The 18,848-nt window shown below is 44.7% G+C and overlaps 1 long non-coding RNA gene across 2 annotated transcripts; it reads right to left on the bottom strand.

The window, feature by feature from the left end:
* Positions 1 to 3,457: 3,457 nt before the first annotated feature.
* Positions 3,458 to 13,994, bottom strand: LOC138166957 (uncharacterized). Of its 2 annotated transcripts, XR_011169785.1 has the most exons (3): positions 13,863 to 13,994; positions 3,836 to 4,215; positions 3,458 to 3,735 (listed from the first exon to the last, which is right to left on the bottom strand). It is a non-coding gene; the product is annotated as an uncharacterized lncRNA (long non-coding RNA). The 2 variants fall into 2 exon arrangements; XR_011169784.1 differs by having other exon boundaries at positions 3,458 to 4,215.
* Positions 13,995 to 18,848: the final 4,854 nt, after the last annotated feature.

Here is an 18,848-nt window from a genome sequence, read left to right as displayed (position 1 = left end):
TTCCTTGGCCCAGAGCTCCTCAGCCTTGGAGATCTGGTGCTGTTTCCCCTTCCCCCACCTCCCTCAGTTTGTGGACAATTTTTCTGGACTTGATGCTGCCTCTGACTCCCTACCCTCATAGTTTGTTTATCCAATATTTCCAATTACCCCCCCAAAAAAAAATTTTTATCTGTATCTCCAGTGGAACAGAACCTGCATTTAGGACCAAAAGATTATAATTCAGATTTTGGGACTGGCTATCACCATGGTCCTACATGTGCCTCAAACCCCCTGGACCTCATTTTTTCTTCTTTGTAAAATAAGAATGTACTAGATGATATCTAAGGAACCTTGGGATCATCGGTTGAGAGATAAAAGGGACTTTTGAGATCAGCCAGTCCAACCCTATTATTTTCCTGATGAGAAAACCAAGGCCCAGAGAAGTTAACTAGCTTGTCTGAGGTCAGACAGTAAGTGATAGAACTGGAATTTGCTACCAACTTCCCCTGTCACTGTGGACAAGTCAGTTCATCTTTCTGTCTTTCCTGCTCTAATTCCTAGGACCCAGCCATCCCCATCTACCCCACTCAATCCCATCCTTCCTGGGACATTCCCTGTGCTTACCCTTTAGGAGTCCATCCAGGACTGAACCCCTTCTTCTCATGTGGCCACAGACTGGGCAGGAGGCTCCTCTGTCCCCTCCCCTAAATGCCCTCATCATAGAATCATAGGAGCTTAGAGTTCTAAAGATCTCAAATGTGGCCAGTCCCACTTGCTATTTGTTCTAAGATAGCTACAACAGACGCTCGGTGCCAGAGAGCTCCTTACCTACCCCCTGAGGTATGGTAGCCAAGTAGCCACTTAAAAATCCTTAATAAGGAGAAGTCTTGTAAAACTGGGACGATTCTCCAACAATTCTCCCTTATGGGGCTACTGTGAGCTAAGGGCTTTGCAAACTTAAATGTACTACACAGCAGTATAGACTGCTGGTCTAGGACTCAGAGTGTCTGAATAATATATTTGACGTTCACTACATGGGTTAACAGGCAGCTAGGTAGAGTAATGAATAGAGCTTTGGGCCTGGAAAACCCGAGGGCAAAACTAGCCTTGGACACTTCCTAGCTGTGTGAACCTGGACACATCACTTAACCTCTTTCTATCTCAGTTTCCTCATCTGTAAAACCAGGATGTTTATCCTTCAGGGTTGCGGTGAGAATAAAGTGAGATAACATTTGTACAACATTTTTGCAAAATTTAAGGTGCTGTTGTTATTGGCTGTAATTCTAGGGTTCCCTTTTCTGAGCCTCAGTTTCCTCAGCTGTAAAAAGGAAATAATAGTCCTCCTATTGGCTGCCTCATGGTCTTGTTTAGCAAAGTACTTGAGGAATAATAGAAATAGGAATCTTCATTAGGGAGATCTAAAGATATCTGCACACATACGTATACATACAGATGAACGCAAAGATATTTTGGCCGAAATCTCACTTATCATTGAGAGATGGACAGGATCCCCACCCCCTCATCTTCAGGAGCTTTCCCTCCCTGACTACCACCTAGCATTTGGGACAAACACATATTTACTTTATGTTTTTGCTGCATATCCTCATATATGTATTTGTAGTCTCCCCTATTAGGCTGTAAGGTCCTTTCAAGTAGGAATTGTTCCATTCTTTACACCAGTGCTCCCAAGTGCAGTGTTTAGTAACTAATAAATGTTTATTGAGTATTGATTGAAGGGACCTTACAGATCACCAAGTGGCATTTCCTCACCTGACATAGGGATGAACTGAGACCCAGAGAAGGGAAATGACCCAGAAGGACATGCAGCTTGTTAAGGGGCAGGGCCAGGATTCAAACCCAGCAGTAACTCTTTCCCCTTCTTGTCCGGATCACCTTCAACTTTGAGTCTCAGTCACTTGGGCACCTGCCATTTCTCACTTCTTCTTCCCATCCCCACCCAGGGTGGATGGAAAACAGAGTGAAAGAGAGAAAGACAGAGAGAGAGACAGAGAGAGAGAGAGAAACAGACAGAGAGACAGAGACAGAGAAACAGAGGCAGAGACAGACAGAAACAGAATGATGCTTGGAGATTAGAATAGTTCCGAGACTTGGTCCATGACCCATCAAGGCTTCTGCCTACTATAATCAGAGGCTTTGACCCAATTTGGGGTGAATCTCCCCAGCAGACTCACTCATGCAGTGAGTTAGTAGCCAGCATAGAAAGGCATAGCTTGAAAAATTCAGAGACCTCTCTGAGATGTAGAAGACATGAGGTTCGTCTTCCATGCAAGAGGAAAATGGGAATCTATTATATAAACAGAGTCAGACTCAAATGCACAATTTTCCACCTCCAACCACTCTAAAGAATTCTCCCCATATACCACCTTCAATAAGTACATAAAACGTGAATGTTAGAACCTTAAAATGTAGAATGCTTGGGCTATGACATTCCTTGGAATGTAAAGCACAGAATGTCAGAGCTGGAAGACAGCTTAGAATAGAAAATGACAGATCTGGGAGGGAACTTAGAGTTCTCAGTAGGGAAAGTCAGAGTTGAAGGGACCCTTAAAATTTAGAGCATAGAATGTCAAGGTGGGAAAGATGTTAGAATTCATCTAATCAACAGTCTTAATGTTTGTTGAGTGTGTAATAGACCCTTTTGTCAGTCTGTTGAAACCAATGGACTCATCGGAACAATGGTTTAATTTTTTTTTAATTTTTATATTTTTTCAATTACATGTAAAAACAATTTTTAACATTTGCTGTTTTTAATTTTGGTCTCCAAATTCTCTCCCTCCCACTCTCCTCTCCCCCCTCCTTGAGAAGGCAGGCAGTTTGCTATAGGTTATACATGTTCAAGCAAGCAGAAGATAGTTTCATATTGGCCATGTTACAAAAGAAAACACACCCCCCCCCAAAAAAAACAAGAAAAATTAAGTTTTTAAAAAGTATGCTTCAATGTGCATTCAACCTCCATCAAAAATTTTTTTTTCCTCTGGAAACAAATAGCATTTTTCAAAATGACTCCTTCAGAATTGTCTTGGATCATTGTATTGCTGAGAATTATTGCTATTACTATATATAACGTTTCTAATTCTGCTCATTTCACTTTGCATCAGTTCATATAAGTCTTCTGAGGTTTTTTGGAAACCATCCTACTCATCAGTTCTTAAAGCACAATAGTATTCCATCATAGTCATAGACTATAACTTGTTCAGTCATTCTCTGATTAATGGGCATCCCCTCAGTTTCTGATAGAATAATGCTTTCAAGTGCATCAAATAAAATAAATTATGTCGAAATAAAGTCCTCCAAAAAAATTAACTCACAGACCCCCAGTTAAAGTTGATTGAGTCCTACTCTCTCCATTTACAAATGAGAAAACTGAGTCCCAGAGAAGAAAAATGGTCTGTCCATAGTAATGCAGTGAGTTAGTAGCCAGAACTGGGAATAAAAAATTAATTTCTTCACAACAACCTTGTATGAGGTAAGTTTATTGAACAGATGAGGAAACATGCCTGGAAAAGTTAAGGGTCTTGGCTATATGGTCATTCACCTAGCAAGTGGCAGAGTCAGGGCTTGAGATCATAGGATAAGAGATTTAGGGCCAGAAGGGACTCTGGACTTTATTCTCACTTTACAGATAAGAGATCTGAGGGCCAAGGAGTTGAGTGACCTGTTGAAGGTCACAGAAGTCATAAGTGGCTGGGCGTGAGTTGATCCCACATCTTCTGGTTTTCCAATACACCATGCTTTCTGTTCCAAAGATATTAAATGAAGCAATTTAGTGTGATGAGAAGAAGCAGAGAACCAAGTAGAAATCTAAGTAAACTGGTAAAGTCTCATCTCTCCATACCTTAGTTTCCTTGTCAGTAAAATAAGGGTATTATACTAAATGACCTCAACGGCCCCTCCTTCCAGCTCTTTTTATGAAGATTCAGTTGGCTAAAATTCTTCACTCCACAGGCTGTGGTTCTTCAGTCATTTCAGTCCTGTCCAACTCTCCATGACCCCATTTGGGGTTTTCTTGGCAAAGATACTGGAGTGGTTTGCCATTTCCTTCTCCAGTTCCTTTTACAGATGAGGAAACTGAGTGCAGTGACTTGCCCAGGGTCACACACACAGCTAGTAAATGTCTAAGGCTAGATTTGAACTCGTGGAGATGAGTCTTCCTTACTCCAGGTCTGGCACTATATCCACTGTGCCACTGAGCTGCCTTTACTCCACTTGCCTCAGCTGTAAAAAGAAAGTAAAGGACCAGACAACCTTAAAGATCCGTGGGAGCTCCAAATTTGATGATTCCCTGGCCCAGTGCTCTATCTCCCCCTTAGGCCTGCATTCCTTGGAGGGCAATACACTTTCTCTTTTGAAATGCTGACACCCCCGGGAGGGCAAAGGAGCCCTTTGCATTCATGCCTCAAGGCTAACTATGGAGATATCAGTGGGGAAAAGCCCAGGGCTGCAAGGCTTGAGGGGCAGGAGAATGAGCCCTGTCATTTGAGATTCTGACTCTGTGACTTCAGGCAGGTCACTTAACCTCCACAGGCTTCAGTTTCCTGACCTGCAAAATAAATCTACCAAAAAAATCTGCAATCAAAGAGACAATCTCTAGAACTGATTTTACCATCCTAGTCCTAACTCCAACCTGTGCAGCTATGGGCTCCCTTCAACTCTGGCTTTCCCCTCCTTAAGCCTCAATTTGCCCATCTTCAGAATGGAGCTGATCATTCTTATATTCTCCACTTCCCAGGACTGTTGCAAAGGGAGGACTTTGCTGACCTTTAAGGGACAGAGAAATAAGAATTCTTTAGAGTAATTAGGCTAATGATGCTTTCCTCTGGTTATCTTCATGAGATGGGGCAGTGGAATTCTGATGGAGGAAGAGACAGTGGAGGAGGGGTCATTTTGCAGGATGGGGCTCTCCAAAAAACAGATGCATGCCCTGGGCCTCTGGAGTGGTGGGGCGGGGTGGGGGTAGGATCCATGCAAGGAACAGGGCAAGCAGAGAAGATAGATGAACTTCATGTTTCTGCCATCTTGCCAGGACCAAATCTGGCAGCTTTCCCCAGCTCTCCCTCCGGAGGCCATGAATTTCCAAGGGCAGCAGAGAGGAGGGTAGTTGGGCTCTCCCATCTCTTCATTCCATGTACAAACACTGTACACAAAAGGGGGGAGGGTGGTTAGGGAGGCAGTGTGTGTCTGCCCCCCTGCATTGCTCGTGTGGATTAGCTCCCTGAGTTACTCTGCAATTTCACCCCCCTCCCCAACCTCTCAGACACCAAAAGACCAGGGGTATTTTGGAAAGGAAGACCCTGAGGAAGGAGAAATGATCTCCCCCAACCCTCTCTCACTGAGCCCTAAATCCTCTTGCCTCTTTTCATTAGAGAAGCAAATGTGCTGGGGAGGGGGTGGTGACTTCGGAATGGTAAGTGACCTTTCCAGCTCTTTGGCTTCTATCACAATGGGTCCTCCCGCATTCCAAAGTCTCTCCTCTACTGGGTGAGCTGGCTGGGAAAGGAGACCAGGATATAGTGAGATATATAAATAGAGAGAGAAGCAAATGGAAAGGGATATGGAGAAAAAAATCACTGAAAGACTGAAGTATAGCAAGACAAAGAGAAACACACACACAGATGGAGACACAGGAAAACAGGTACACAAAGAAGAGACACAAGGAGAGAGAGAGACAATGGAACACAAATAAAGAACAAGAATGAGGAAAGAAGAAGGAAGGAAAGAAGGAAGAAAGGAAGGAAGGAAGGAAGGAAGGAAGGAAGGAAGGAAGGAAGGAAGGGAGGGAGGGAGGGAGGGAAGGAGGGAGGAATAAAAAAGGGAAGAAAGGAAGGAGGGGAGGGAGGGAGGGAGGGAAGGAGGGAGGAATAAGAAGGGAAAGAGAGGAAAAGGGAAGGAAAGGGAAGGAAAAAAGAAAATGTCATTCATTTCAATAGAGCTAGGAGGCTTACAAATGCTATTTTCCACAATAACCTCATGAGGTAGGTGGTACAAATATTATTAACCCTGTTTTGCAGAGGAGGAAACAGAGGTCCACTCAGTGGGGAGATCACATACCAGTAGAGCTGGTCCAAGCAAAGACCTCCTCAGGCCTCCTGAATCCAGGTCCAGTGGCCACCTCTCAATCACAGCTCTCTTGCCTCGCTTCTTTGCAGTGCCCAAAGCACTCTGCCAACAATAACCTTGAGGGCTTAGTTGTGCCAGGATTCCTACCCCCATTTTCCAGAAGAAAGCACCTTGTCTCAGCAGAGCTGCACACCTCGTGTCAGACCCAGGACTAGATACCAGGTCATGACTTCCCCATCTGGGTCTACACAACATCAAAGTAAATATAATAAGTCGGTTTCTCGGGCTGGGATTGGACTCTGATGTCACAGCTAGTTTGAGGAAGAATTCTGAGCCACTTGCCTGCCCCAAAGCACTGTCCATCCCAAGTCAAGCTGGTTGATCTCTTCCTTAGGTCAGAATGACTGGAATCCAATGGATGAGTCTCCCCCTCCTGGGTGGATTGGCACCAAAGCCACGGTTCAGGGCATCAGTGGGTCTCTCATTTATTTTCCCACCTGCGGTATAGAGGCCCATCCCAGCTCAGTCCAGCTCTTAGTCATGGGAAACTACTAAAGAAAATAGGTTATTGGCAGAGGATGAAGGTCTCTGTGCATCCCCATCCCCCACACCACCAGATTCAGTCTCTGATTTGAAGGTACAGGGAAGACGTCTAAAGTGGGTGTTCTGTGAAATACAGCAGGTTGGGATTTTTTTTTTTTAAGTACTGGCTGAGGTGGGTGGGAAGAAATAAAGGAAAAGGGGAGGGAGCAGTGCAGCTTAGGAGACTAAGACCCACTTCTTACTCAGCACTAAGTCCTGGCTGGGAAACTGCTTAGTTTATTGGATCATAAAATATGAAGTTGGAAATAACCTCATAGATCATCAAGTCCAAATTCTCCATTTCACAGATCTGAAAACTGATAACCCAGAAAGAAATAACATGCTCAAAGTCACCAGCATAGTAAGTGGAAAAACTAGGATTCTGATCCAGGTTGTTGCTGATTAAAATCCTCTAGCATTCAAAACTCTCCATGACCTTCCTGCCTCCCTGACCTTTCTAGTCTTCTTATCCTTACCTGGAGATGTGGATAGGGAGACCTAGTTCACCCACTGACATCGGCCTCCTCAATGCTACTCCATCTTCTCAATCTGGGTGTTTCAACGACGGTTTTCTCCTTCATCATCTCCACTTCCTGACTTTCCCCATCCCTCCTTAATTCTAGTGCCTTCCCCTTGCAGGTTATTTTCTACTTACCCAGTGTGCTTGTACATAGCTGTTGGAATGTTGTCTCCCCCGTTAGTCTGTGAGCTCCTTGAGGGGAGGGTCTGCCTTTCTTGGGATCCTCAGCTCTTAGCATAGAGTCCGCCAGCACCAGACTTTCAGTCACTCTGATTTACAACCTCAGAATCATTCTTGATTCTTTACTAACCTTTATCCTATCATTTGCCAAGTCTTGATCAATCCCTCTACCCAACATCTCTCACCTCCACATCCTTCCTTCCACTTGCAAGACCACTATCCTTGTTCAGACCATTATCACTACTCACCCAGACTATTATTGCTAACTCTTAATTGGTGCCCCTGCCTTCATTCTTTTTCTAATCCATCCTCTGTATAACTGCCAATGTAATCTTGTTAAGGTTCAGATGTGACCACTTCTCTCTCATCCTCAAAGACCATCAGTGGCTCCCTATTTCCCACAGCATAAAATACTTTCTCTTCAGCCTAGAATTTAATTTCTTCCACAATCTGGCTAAAACGCAACTTCTCAATCTTCTTTCATAGTACTCTGCTTCCTATACTCTGTCCCAATCAAATTGGACTGGGAACTATTTCCCCAAATTCAGTATTCCACAGCCCTCCTCCTTACATTTTCATAGGCATTCTCCCCTGGCTGGAATGCACTTCCTCCTCAGCTCAGTCTCTCATAATTCTTTTCTTTTTAAAAGTTCATCTCAGGAACCACCTCCTCCATGAAGTCTTTCTTGGTGATTGAAGCTAACAATGCCCTTTCCCTCCTCAAATATGCCTAGAACACTTAACCTGGGACATTCCTTACCTTGCATCATGCCTGCCTGTGTATAGAGGCCCTATCCCCCCAGCAGAATATAATAAACTCTTTGAGCTCAGGAATACTGCCACTTTTTTTCTATATATACTAATCAGCTTACACATAATAATACAATTTATTTTTTATTTATGTTGTTGAACTGCATTGGCCCCTCATCCTTTGTTCCTTTATCTTCACTCCAGGATTCCTAGAGACCCATCTTCTTCATGGTCCCCAAATTGTCCCCAAAGTTCTGTTCACTTACCTAGGGCCCTCAATCTTTCCACCCACTACTTCTGAAGGAAGCACGGTATAGTAAAGAAAGTTGTGGATTTTGAGTCAGAAGACGCCGTTTTAAACCCCAATTCTGCTACAAGGCACTTGAACAAGTCACAACCTCTCTGATCTCAACTTTCACAGACACAAAATTAGAGGTTTAGACTAGATCATCTCACAGGCTCCTTCTAGCCCTAAAGCTAGGACATTAGCTCTCTCCCATTCATGGCCCAGTGCCAACTCCCAAACAGGTAGCCCCGAGGACCCCCTGATATTTTACCTTCATGTCACTCAATCCTCCTCCCCTTCCTCCCACTGCCACCAGCAACAACCTTCTGGTGTGAGGGACTCAGTCCCAGGAACAGCTCCCAATTCCCTGCACCCCACTGTCCCCCTCAGCTGCTTTTGAGATGTCCGCCCATGGGCACCTAACTTCTGGTGGCCTAGCTGTCTCAGGGCAATCCCTTCTGAGCTGACTCAAGGTATGGTTGGACCCCTGGTCCTTTCTCAGCATCTCATCCTCATAGATCTCTACAACTTCCCTACCAAGTGCTTACCTAGCATCCCTTTTAAAGGAGTAATGGGGAGCTCACCACCTCCCAAGACTGCCCTCCTACTTTGAGGCAGCTCTGGCTGTTAGCAAGGTTTTGCTTATATCAAGTGTTTGCCTTGCTGCCACATTCCCCAAGAAAGCTCCTCAAATAATGTGGCATCGTCTAGTTCATTTCTCTGGGGCCACCCCCATTAGTCTCTCCCATCTGGGATTATCGTCTTGTATGTACATAGTTTTTACCTATTGTCTCTCTCAATCTCCTTGAGGGCCTCTCTTTGCATACTCAGCAGTTAGCATGATGCCTAGCACGATGGATGTTCCCTTCATTGTTTACTGCCTGCCTGTTTGGTCCTTACACAAAGAACACACAACTTTTAATCAAATCAGACTCGAAGTCATCCCATGAGGGTTGGCCCTGCCAAGTCTTGCACTCTGAGAGCCCAGATTTCTAGACTCCAGAATTTCCTGGACACTATAATGAGGAGCCACAAGAGGATGACAGTGAAGGCATGGCCATAAGGGGCATGATGGTAATAACAGGTCAACTTTTCTAATGACCCTTTTGAGTTGGTCATTCAAATTTCACAGGATTATGGATTTAGAGCCGAAAGGGACCCATCAAATCTACTCCCTTATTTTACAGATGAGGAAGCTGAGGCCCAGAAAGGTTAAGTGATTCAGTCTAGTAAGTATCTAGTGCAGGACTTGAATCCAGTTCTTCCCATCTTCAAGCTCAGTCCTCTATCTATTATGCCACAGTTCCATCCCCCTCCCCCCACCATTTTACAGACTGGGAAAGAGAGAAATGGTCAGGGAAATGGAGTTATGGAAGTAACAGAACTGGCCCATAGCTTAGAAATACTGCAGCTGGGATTTGAGCCAGATTGGGAGTCACGGGACCTGGGTTTGAATCTTGTCTCCATCACTGATTGCTTGTATCACTTTGGGAAAATCGTTTCCCCTTTGGAGTTTCAGTTTTCTCAGATCTGAAAAAAAGAGGACTGAACTCTAAGGTCTTAGCCTCTGTGATCTCAGGACTCCAAATGCATCCTCCACCAGCCTGCTTTATGCCAAACCATGGAGACAAAGGACCGCCATTTCCCCCAGTCCATGAAAAAGGCTTTTTTTTTTTTTTTGCTGGTTTTGAAGTCACAGCAGGGCAGCAGGTAAGGGCACCCCCATGGAGAAAGTGGAAAGCAACAAGGTCATAATTGTCTAAAGACAAGTTGGTTCTACTCTGAGCTGTGTTTCAACTGCTCTGTGTGACCTGAACCAGTCTCATTCCTTGGATTTAGTTTTTTAATCTTCAAAATAGGGATTCAACTCAAACCAACGCAAGAAGCATTTATTAAGCACATATTGCATTTATGAAGGGCTAAAGGGGACCATGGGGAAAGAGCCAGAGCTCCAGTCAAGAGGTCTGGATTTTAATTTGAGGACAGATACTTATAGTTGTGTGACTCTAGGCAAGTCCCTTCTCTCCAGGCCCCAGTTTCCTTCTCTGTGAAATGGGGGTAATAATTTTGTCTCCGTACTTCACAAAGCTGGACAAGAAGAGTACCAAATGCCATGAGATCAGATGTAGGGGAAGATGATTTTTACTACGGAGATCCGAGAAAACTTCCTGGAAGAGGTGATATTTGAGTTGGGGCTTAAAGGAAAACTAGGAATGCTAAGTAATAGATATTTTCAGGGGAAATAAGAAAAGATATTTTCAAGGAAGCACATCCCTGGTCCCAACTCAAGGTACAAATAAGGGAAAAAGTCTGAAAGGTGTTATGATATAGAGTCCTACACTTGGAGGCTATAGCTCAAATCCTGATTCTGTCCCTTTGATGACCCTGGGCAAGCCATTTAAAACCCTTGGGTCTCAGCTTCCTCATATATAAGATAAAGGAGTTGGACTGATGAATTCTAAGTTTCCGTTGCTCTATGATCCTGGGTTAGGTAGAGAGGAGCCGGGTTGTAAAAAACCTTAAATTTCAGACTAAGTATAGAATTAATTTGGGAAGACACTGGGAAGCCATGGAAGGCATGACCTTATCTTGCCTCCTTAGGACAGGCTTTGAGGATGGGTGTGCTAGCGTTTGGTAAAAGCTGAAAGAATCCCAAACATCAGCACTTGCAGCCTGCTGGCTGTGCCTCAGTGGTGCATGCTGTTTCCATAACTGCTGAGGGAGTTCAAAGGAAGGGAACGATTACTAGGGTGATTGGACGAGGTTTCTTGGAGGTCATTGGGATTTGAACTGGGTCTTGCAGGGTGGGGAGAGTCTGGGGAGGAGAGGACATTCCTCATAAGGGTGAGGCTTGAAAAATCCAAAGCCCAGAAGTCCCAAGTTTGAAATACAGATCAGATAGACCAAGATATTTGTTTTGGGGAAAGGAAGGAAGGGTGGGTGACTCCTGATCTATACACTGGGGGCCTACACCCAGGAATGCACAGTCTGGTCTCCTGGAAATGCATATTGTCCCTGCTCAGTACAGAACCAACCATCTTTTCTCTATACACTGAGCCCCCAAACCTCCTTCCAAGAGGCATACATGGTATAATGAGCAAACCACTGAGCTTGGAAGCAAGGATCTCAACTCAAATTCCACCTCTGCTAGAATGGAAGCTCCTTGAGGGCAGGGACTGTTCCATTATTTTTCTTTTTTAAATTTTTTTTGTCTTTTTTGGAGGGGGAAGGCAGGGCAATTGGGGTTAAGTGACTTGCCCAAGGTCACATGGCTAGTAAGTGTTAAGTGTCTGATACGGGATTTGAACTCAGGTCCTCCTGACTCAAGGGTCAGTGCTCTATTCACTGCAACACCTAGCTGCCCCTCTTTTTTTATTGTTGTATCCACAGCCCCATAGCACAGTGCTTGACATGTAATAGTTAACAAATGCTTATTAATTTACTGATGTTTGGGTTTGGACAAGCCTCTTTTCTTCTCTGTGCCTCAGTTTCCTCATCTGTAAAATGAAGAGGTTGTGTTAAGTGACCTCTGGTTGCCTTCCAGTACTAAGGCTTATAATATCATGATGGCTCTCCCACCCGCTATGGACTGCCTCCATTCACAGTGCCTAGAGACCATATTTGGAAAATAATTTTTGAAGAAAAAAAATTTATATGGATTTTTATTTGTTCATTTTTGCTTTATTATGATTTTTTTAAAAAAGATTTTCCCATCTAAGGTATAAGGGATTCTTTCACAAACACCATCCCTACAATCCAGGTGAGAACTTCCCTGGCATAAGCCCGTCCAACCTGGAGGCTTCAAGGAAAGGTTTCATGGATGCTGTCCCTGTTGGGCTCCCAGGCTGAAAAAGGTGCTGTGGCTTCCCCAGATCTAACTGTCCCCCAAGGATGGAATCCTGGGGGTGAAGATGGTCTAATGGAGAGGACCCTATCAGGGAAGTGTCTGCTTCAACCAGCCCCCAGCTGCTCCCTATCATCTCACAGCCTAGAAGTGAATCCTGGAGGTGGGGAGCAGAAAAGCTCTGGATCAGGGGAGGGGGATAGACAGAAGCATGTGGGCCTAGGGCTGGGGCTGGGCCAAGGATTCTGGAAAAAGTGACTGTGTCCACACATCCGGGGAACAGTAGGGAATGTGTGAATCATACACCCCCTAATCCCTGGGTTTAGCTACAAAGGACATGTACCCCCTCCAGCCTCTCTGTTCCCATCTCCACCTGCTGCCCATCAGCCCTGGGAGCTTTAGCAGGAGGAGGCTGAGTATGAAGAGTCCTGGGGGCCCAGCGTGGGCACTCCATTCATGGAAATCACAGAATCTTAGCACTAGAAGTGTCTGAGAACAGAAGATGTCAGACCTGCATGGGACCTCAGAACATACCACAAACATTAGGCTGGGAGGTACCTCAGAATGCAGAAGATGGGCACTGAGGAGGCTTTAGGACTGAGAACACAGAATTTCAGACTCATAAGGGTATTAGAAAGCATCTAATCCAAGCCCCTGATGTTACAGAGGAAGCAATGGAGGCCCAAAGAAGGGAAGGCACTTGATCTGGGTCTGGCAGCTACTTATTGGGCTTTATGAAGGTGGGGGCTGGGCTGAGTGAGGCCTCAGGAAAGAAAGGAAGTGTGTATGTTCACTCCTTTCTTCCCAAGTTACTAAAGCGAAATTCCTCTAGCAAAGTAGTTATCTGACCTCATTTTCCAAGGTTAGGAATAATTATTTGTATATTTGTCTTTGAGCTAAAACCTCTCCAAAGTAATCAATATCTAGTTTAATGCCCTATTTGACGAACTTACATACAAAGAAGGGCCTGTGAGAATACAGTCAGAGTGGTGGGACCCGATCTGCCCAGACGTACTTATTACCAACAGCTAAGAGAGGCTTATTTCAGGAGATTCTGGGCAGATGCCTGAGAGAAACCTATTTGCCCAGCAGGAGACTCAGGAACGTTAGAGCCAGGAGATTTCAAGTACAATCATTGGGCCCATCCCCATTTAAAGGGGAATTCTGAGGCCCTGGAGGTTAAGTGACTGGCCCAAGGTAAGTTAGTGATGAAGCTGAAAGTCGAACTCAGGTTTTCAGACTCCAAAACCTGTACTTTTCTCACTACATTCTGATCCTTCTCTAAGAAGTCATAACAGACAAGGGAGTGTCAGGGCAAGTATCTAGTAAGTAGGTGATTTAATTTTCACCTGGTGAAAAGGTTCTACCAGTGCCCAGAATGAGATCTCTGGAGCTCTTCACACCCAACCCCAGCTGATGACTCAGGAGGCTGATACTGATTTCAGCAGCCTTGATCACCTGGCAGAAAATATGCCCAGACTATGAATGGGATACAGGTACTAGACACTAGCTCTTGGAGGTAGGAGGTCTCCTGCCTCCTAGTCCAGCGCTCACTCCTCCCTCAGTGATTGATGCATCATCCTCCTCCTTCCTGTGTTTCCCTCTCTGCCCTCCTTCCCCCTCCATTCCTGACCCAGGGTCACCTCTGATCGTCCATGAACTTGGCTTCATCAGTCCTGTGTTTCCCAGACACAAGCAGGCAGGATGCTGCCCCAGTCAGTATTGGCTCTTCCAAGTACCTGCCTTGCTGAACTGAACTTGGGCCCCATAGGATAGCTAAGGAAACTTCAGCATAGCTCAAGCAGCCCTGGCCTTGGGAAAAGTTGTAAAACCAGAAAGTTTGCTCTTAGAAAATGAGAGTGAGCTGGCTTCACTGACAAGAACATTTGTGTAAGTGTTGGGGGGAGGGGGGATATGGGGCAGGGCTTGGGAAGACAGAAGAGGGAGACCACAAGCCAGGCTGGCCAGCTCCCTGCTGACCCAAGCAGCTCGGCTCATCCTTTCTCTTCTGATTCTGAGGAAATTAGCCAGTGGACATAAAGGAAATATGGCTCTGGGGTCAATCAGCAAGAAAAATTGGCCCCATCTCTACTCTCTGCCCTAAAGGGCAGCATGGGCTCTGTCACTGAGTCTAAGAGTTGGAGTGGAGGGACTAAGTGAGCAGCAGAAAGGAGTTTGGAGAGAAAGGAAAATGAGAGAAAGAAAAGGTGGGTAGGAGAGGAGGGAGGCCAGGTTATCCTTAGGCTCTCAGAATGACAAGTTTAGAGCTGGAGAAGATCCCCAAAGCCACCTGGTCCAATTCTCTCAATGAGGAAACTGAGACCCAGAAAGCTTAAGCGTTTCACCTGCTTAAGAGAAGAGATGAAGAAAGGCTTTTGAAAGGTGTCTTCTAAGTTGGGCTTTAAAAGGTGGGTAGCAGCTGCCAGGTGGCACCATTGTGCACAGAGCTCCAGGCCTAGAGTCAGGAAGACTCATCTTCCTGAGTTCAAATCCAGCCCCAGACACTTTCTAGTTGTGTGACCCTGGGCAAGTCACTTAACCCTGTTTGCCTCAATTTCCTCAACTATAAAATGAGCTGGAGAAGGAAATGGTAAACTATTCCAGTATCTTTGCCAAGAAAACTTCAAATGAGGTCATGAAGAGTCATACATGACTGAAAAAAACTAAAGAACAAGAAGATATTCCGTAGACAAAGAGGGAGAGGAGGGCCAGTGCAGGCACAGAAAATAGCCTGAGGAAAAAGAGGACAGAGGAAAAACTGGGGACAAAGACAGGTGACAGGAGATGGAAAGGGCCCTTTTGAATCATTGCATATGTGTACTAACATATGCACATGTCTGTATATACATATGTGTGTGAATACATGCATACATACATATTTGTATGCTCAGTGCCGTTCTAATGTCAGGAGTGCACCACTGTTTTCTTATCTTGTCTGCCTAACAAGATGACCTCATGGAGTCAAGTAACCTCTCCGTTCCTCAGTTTCCTAGGATTGTTCAACATGACTTCTAAGGCCACAGGATCATAGACTTTGAGCCAGAAGGGCCCTCAGAAGCCATGGTCTCCAACCTTTCTGTTTTACAGATCTGAAAACAGTTTCTAACTTCTAGGTTTCAATGTTTGTTAAAGAAAGATGACTTCTTAACCCTGATTGCCTCATCTACTCCCCTCAGAAAGATGGCTTATCCTAATGGATGGAGAGTAGGCCACCAAGTCAGGAAGATCTGGGTTGAAATCCTGCTTCTGACCCCCACTGGCTCTATGACCCCAGATAATTCATTTAATCTGTCAGCAGCCCCAGGTGACTCTCTAAGGCTAACCTGCCAATAGGTGCCTCTCTGGTGGTCAATGAGCGTTTATTACACATTTATTATATATTATACATTATTAGTACACACCAGGCAGGGAGCATATATTGGGGGGGGGGCAGGGGGACAACATGTAAATAATTGGATATGTAATACAATGGAAGGTCATCTGAAAGGGAAAGGCATTGGTAGGTGGGGGTCATGGTGTTGGTGGGAAACCAGGAAGGTCTCCTACAGAAGATGAGCTTTGGGTTGAGCCATGAAGGAAGCCAAGGAAAAGAAGATTTAGAGGTGAGGGGACAAAGTATTTCAGCGTTGGGGGCAGCCAATTGCAAAGGCCCAGAGCGGCAAGATGGAGTGTCATAAGGGTATGGAGCCAGGACAGATGGGCTACACTTTAGAAAAACTTTGGCAGCTAAATGGAGGAGGTTTTGGAGTGGGAAGAGATTTGAGGCTGAGAGGCCAGCTAGCAGGCTATTGTAGTAGCCCAGTGTGGGGGCAATAAGGGTCTGAGACAGAGTTGTGACTGTAGTAACGGAGAGAAGGGGATGTATAGGAGAGGTTGTGTGAAATGAAATGACAGCATTTGGACTTGGGAATGGATTGGATATTTGGAATGAGTGAGTGAGGAATCAGAGTTGATACTAAGGTTTTGAGCCTAGGATGATGATAGTACCCTCAATAGTAAGAGAGAAGTTCACTATAGAAATCCATCTTGCCCTACTAGAAAGTTAGGGAGGATGGGGGAGGATATAAGAGAGAACAGATTGGGGGAAGGGGTATTCAGTAGACTTACTATCTTGAGGTGAGGGTTGGGGAAAGATGGGGAGAAAATTTGTAACTCAAAATCTTGTGGAAATGAATGCTGAAAACTAAAAATAGAGAAATAAATTGGGAAAAAGAGAAGTTCAGGAGGGAGGAGGAAGATAATGAGTTATGTTTTGGACATGTTGAGTTTAAAATACTTTCAGGACAGGCCATTCAAGATGTCCAGGAGCTATGTTCATGTTGTTCAGGAGAAAGCTTAGGGTATAGACCTGGGAATCATCTACATAGAAGTCATATTGAACCCATGGGAGTTGATGAGACCACCAAGTGAGAAAGTAGAGAGTAAAAGGAGAAGAGGCCCCAAAACAGAGACTTGAAGGACCCCATGGTTAGTGGGCATGCCCCAAATGGAGACCCAGAAAAGGAGGCTGAGAGGGAGCAATCAGAAAGGTAAGAAGAGAGTGTTTAGGAAGAGAGGGCGATAGGGAGCTCCCCATAATCATTAAAACCAATGGTCCATTTGAGAGAACACTGAATGTAAGAGCTCAGAGGGACCTCGGGGACCATCTACTCTCTGTTGGGCAATTATAAATTTAACACATTTATTGACCTCTAGCTTTGTGCCCTCTGCTTTGCTATGAACTAGGTAGGGAGATTAGGAATCCAAGAAGGGATGGGGCACCTCCCCTTAAGGAAGTCACAATATAGTTGGAAGACAAGACACACACAGATAAATGAAAAATCATGTGTAAGCACTTCTGTGGTCCTAAACTATGAGGATACAAGCCAAAAATCAAGAACGTTTTTGCTCTCAAGGATTTCCTGTCCTGTTGGGGAAGATAGCACATAGTGAAGTTTGGCTAGTGGAAAGACCATGTGACCTTTGGGGTTCAGTAGCAGAGTGGATGAAAAGTTAATTAAAAGTGCAAGAAACAAGTCAACTTCGTAATATGTCAGCCAAAAGAGAATGCAGTTTTCAGCTGCACTGGGAGAGGCACAGGGCCCAGAAGGACATAGGAAATCATCTCATTGTCTTCTGTGGCTTGGTAAGACTCCATCAACAGGATAGTTTCAGTTCTGAATGTGAGCCTTTCAGAAGCATATTAATAAGCTGGAGAATGTCCAGAGGAGAGGAGAACAAACAGAAGGGCAAAGGCACAGGAAACCATGGAATAAGCAGACCAGTGAGGTTACTGGGCATATTTATTCTAACCTGTGGAAAAGATTTATGGGGGCATTTGAAAAGCAGTCATGGAACAATAGAAATCCATAGGCATATGATCTGCCCCTTGGCCTTTGCAAGGCATCCCCCTCTACCTAGAATGCCTTCCCTCCTCACCATCGGCCTATTGCAAAGGTCTTCTGTTTGGGTTCCTCTCCTGGACCCTCTCCTAACTCTGGCCCATCCTCCTCTATTCATCAGTCAGACTGATCCTTCCTAAAGCACAAGTCTTACCATATCACCCCTACCCCATTCAAACAACTCCCATGGCTCCCAATTATTCCCAGGACCAACCCAGAATCTTCTGTTGGAAGTCCTCCATAACTTGCCCCCTTCCTTCCTTTCCAGACTTCCTACACTTCCCTGCCACTGCGTTGCCCTCTACATACTCTGTGATCCAGTGACAGGCCTCCTTATCCTTCCTTGCCCAATGCCCTCCATCACCCAATCCTAGGCATTTCCACTGGCTGTCCTTGACTCATGCCTGGCCCTCTGCCTTTCCTCATCTCTACCTCCTGAATTCCTTCAAGTCTTGGCCTTTTACAAGAAGCTTTTGCCAGTCCTACTTAATCTTAAATTCCCACCTTCTGAGATTTTTTCATTTTATCCCATATATATCTTATTTGTACAGTCATTTGAATGTTGTCTCCTCCACTAGACTATTTCTTGACCATTAACTGATTCTTTTGGCCTCTCTTTTTATCCCCAGTACCCAGTATATATTAGGCACTTAATAAATGTTTATTGACTTTACCTGACTTTTTCATGAGAGAGAAGATAAAAAGCATTCAGTTTGAAGCTATGTTTCCATCTTCAGAGACTGGACCAAACCCCAAGGACTATAGTGTGCTATTAGCATATAAGGAATGACGGGCGTGGGGAGGGGCAAGGAAGATTTAGTAAATTACTATATTGTTCTATTGAAGTATCAGAAATTAAGAATTTATTAAATGAATTTAAATGTCGGTATACCCTTGGAGAAGTAAAATAAATTAATTTTCTTATGTGCATATGCATGGTAAAAACTAGAGTTCATTTTCTTTCCTGTTGAATAAGGAGTTAATGAAGATTTACCAAAGGGCACAGGGATAGGAAAAGGTTGAACACTCACGATAGGTCAAAAAGAGAAGATGAGTCCTAACCCCAACTTTGCTATTTAATATTTTTCGACCTTGGGCAGTTCTTTTCCTTTTTCTGGGCATCTATTTCTTCATTAGCAAATAGAAGAGGCTGGACCAGATGGTGCCCAAGGTCCTGTCCTCCTATAAAATTGCTAGTATCCTGCGACCTCACACACTGCTTTGCCCTTTTCCAATGTACTTGGGACA

The sequence above is a fragment of the Petaurus breviceps genome, unplaced genomic scaffold, assembly GCF_028583685.1.
Source record: "Petaurus breviceps papuanus isolate PSGF00001 unplaced genomic scaffold, PetGlider_PUasm1.0 227, whole genome shotgun sequence".
Taxonomy (NCBI): domain Eukaryota; kingdom Metazoa; phylum Chordata; class Mammalia; order Diprotodontia; family Petauridae; genus Petaurus; species Petaurus breviceps.
This window is presented reverse-complemented; position numbering and strand designations above follow the sequence as displayed.